Here is a 3,565-nt window from a genome sequence, read left to right on the forward strand (position 1 = left end):
GGTAGAAACTCTTAATAGCATAGGGATCAGGGTTTAGTAAGGGGTAGTGATCAAATCAAGCAAAAGTTGCACCAAATTTCAACAGGTTAATAAAACAACCTGACAATGAGAAAACAGGAAAAACTTGTTTTAAGAAAGGTTGCCCTACGATAAAATCAGAAGACACATCTTCCTTTGATCTGTGCAAAACTCATTATCACCAATTACAGAAGATAGACTATGACAACAATGACTGGGCAGAAGTTTTCCTGGGACAATCAGAAAGATCATAGCCTATGTTTAGACCTAGGATTTGTACAAAAACCAAGATCTCTAATCCCAGAATTCTGACTTTGACAACTGTGACTGAACTAATTTTCTGGTGCCATAACAAGAGAGTCTACCCTAGGCTTTGACTTAGGATCTGTTAAAAAAACCAAGATCACTAATTACAGAAGACTGACTACAAGAAGCTTGATGGAACAGATCCTCTAGAACCATGACTCTATTTTAGAGGTTGTCTTAGCAAGATCTCTAGCTACAGAGAATTGACTTTGTCTCCACAACTGAGTAGAAAGTTTCTTGGCACCATAAAAAGAACTTGGTGTTCTAGAATGAGCATGTATGGAACCTGTAGTTGCTACCTTGACAGTGTGCTTCAAGGTGGAGAAAATCTGTAACTTCTAGGCCAAGTAAATTTCCTCTAACTTCCTCAATACTTATTAGGTCTATCCAGAAAACAAACAAACAACAACAACAACAACAACAAATTTTTCCCTTTTTTTGTGGTTGTGGTTTTGAAGATAATTTTTTGTTGTTGCTGCTGCTGTGTTTCTTGTCATTGCCTGTTTTGTTTGTTTTTTTCTCTTCTTTTCTTTTTCCAACAGAACCACAGAACTTGAATAATATTGTTTTCCCTCATAAAATGAGGGAATAAAAAAGAATCGTACTAGGAACAACCAGTTGTATCAACATTGTTTGGAAATAAAAAGTGATCACACTTAAGCATCTAACCCAAAGTCAACAACACTAGAATTGATACCCAATCTACAGCAAGCTATACACAAAGGAGACCTTCCAAACTATCAGTCAAAGGGGCAAAGTAGGTAGGTATAGGATGCATGCTTGAAACAGGGGTGGAGGGAGGATAACATTGGTGGTGGGAATGGCCTTAATTCTTTGTCACTGTGTCACTGTGTACCTTAAATATTACTGTAAAAGACTTATAATTTATTTTGATCACAATAAAAATTATTATAAAATATTCCAATGCTTATATTCAGTGAAAACAAGGAACAATGTTGAAGAGTAGCAAACAATGAAAATTTGAAAATTATAGAGTAAATATTTTTCTAACTGTTCAAAACCATATATAGTTCATAGTTTTATGTTTCTTTCTTTCTTTCTTTCTTTCTTTCTTTCTTTATTTATTTATTTATATATTTTGGTTTTAGGGGGCCACACCTTGTGATGCTAAGGGGTTTACTCCTGGCTATGCACTCAGAAATTGCTTCTGGCATGGGATACCATATGAGACGCTGGGGGATCAAATCACTGTCTGTCCTGGGTTAGGGTGCACAAGGCCTTAACACTGCCATGGCTCCAACCCCCCCTCTATTTTTGATGTTTATTTATTTTTATTTTTTATTTAAACAGCCATTATTGAACACCCATATATTACAAATAAATTGAGGCATAACCAAAAAAAAGGTTCTTGTTTGAGTTATTTCAAATCAGCATAATATAATCTATGTCTATAGCCACACAAAGAAAAATTAGAAATTTGAAAATGGCACAATTATCTTTTTGTTCATAATAGTACCTACAGTATACCTAGAGTATCAACTCTCCATTTTATTAGCATAATGATGAATAAATTATAGAAGCCATAAAAATGTTTGTGGAATATTTGAGGAATATTTGGTAACCAATGTGGGGCTCATTAACATTTTGGATAAACCAATACAGTCTGACTTCCAATTCTTAACAATTTTAGATGATAGCCAACTCTTTTTAAAGAATGAAAAGTGTTACAATTGTCAATTTTATGTAAATACTATATTTTATATACTATTTATACACACATATATGATTGTAATCAACTGACAAGTCCCATTTGTACTGTGCACAAAAAAGGGAAGTTTTTCTTTTGTCAAATGTCAGTTCAAAAGTCCTTTGTTTATGTTTCTGGAACCGTAATGTAGGTTCTTCAGTTTAGCTATAAACAATTGAATGTAGTTAGTATTCATCAATCAGAAAATGAAACTGTACAATAACTTGCACAGTATACCATATACAATTAAACTTGTCAGTTACTGCAATAAGGTTTTTCTTTTGTAAGTATTAATTTAAACAAGTTATTCAGATATATAGATTTTCCAATATATATTTCAAGAAGATAATTTTTAATTATCTTCAAGAAGTACTGCTACTTTTATTTTGCCTTTGAAAAATAATTTTTCATTTTTTTGTCCCCCAATTCATAATACAGACCAGGCAAAGGGCTATGTTGAGATGTATATGGGGTGCATTTACTGTACCTTCTCTTTCTATACGTCAGTGTAAAGAACACAGCCTGTGGTAAGAATTGGGAGGCCTAATTTTTTATTTTTGCTTCTTTCAGGTGTAACATGAAATTAGTATAATACCCAAGTGAAAAAGAAATATTACTAGGTTATTTGTAGTTTGCTGCCAGAATTACTAAAATACATTTTTCATACAAGTGAAATATTAATGGTTTTTAGTTATGTTCTATTTACTTAATGAATATGCATAGGGAAATATCTTGAAAATTAGTTTGAATTTACCATGTTAGCAAGAAATGTGACCTACCTTTTAATTTTTATACTGTCTTTGTTCTTTACCAAATTAGTTTAATTTCAGATTCTGATGTACAGCCATATTTTTCCGAAGTTACAAAGTATTATTAAAAATACAATCTCTGATATATAAGTTATATTTTATTTTTATGCAATATTATATGTATATTATTTAGGAGAAGAAGTTTTTTAGAGTCCACACATGACATTCAATTCTGCCAGAGCTCAGGAAACTATATATGGTGCTAGGGTTTAGAGCCAATCTGATTAATGATATCTGATGCTACTCTGATCCAGTATATTTCTGGACCCAATGTGTGTGTGTTTTTATTGTGTTCAAATATATACGCACATTTTAATTTGAGGAGGATATATGTAAATATGTGAATGGTGCATGTGAATTTGACTTTGTGTTGTCTTTTGCATGAAACAGAAAACATCTATATACTTGTATATAAGTTTTGGAGGCCTCAAAAGATGTTTTTCCCATGTTTCCTGAAGAAACACTTCATTAAATCTAAACTTAGGGTGAAAAGTTTTCCTATTGCACTGCATTTTGCAATGATACTGAATTTTTACATTCATTCTGTTTATGTTTTATCATCAAAAATAAAAACTGGGGCCGGCGAGATGACACTAGAGGTAAGGTGTTCGCTTTGCAAGCACTAGCCAAGGAAGGACAGCGGTTCTGATCCCCCGGCGTCCCATATGGTCCCCCCAAGCCAGGGGCAATTTCTGAGCGCTTAGCCAGGAGTAACCCCTGAGCA

General features: G+C 33.2%; 1 non-coding gene across 1 annotated transcript; it reads right to left on the reverse strand.

Annotated features, from left to right (window-relative positions):
- Positions 1-2,445: 2,445 nt before the first annotated feature.
- LOC126023233 (small nucleolar RNA SNORA51) lies at positions 2,446-2,576 on the reverse strand. Its single transcript, XR_007500434.1, has one exon. It is a non-coding gene; the product is annotated as a small nucleolar RNA SNORA51 (small nucleolar RNA).
- Between the last annotated feature and the right edge of the window lie 989 nt (positions 2,577-3,565).

The sequence above is a fragment of the Suncus etruscus genome, chromosome 11 (genome assembly GCF_024139225.1).
Source record: "Suncus etruscus isolate mSunEtr1 chromosome 11, mSunEtr1.pri.cur, whole genome shotgun sequence".
Lineage (NCBI taxonomy): Eukaryota > Metazoa > Chordata > Mammalia > Eulipotyphla > Soricidae > Suncus > Suncus etruscus.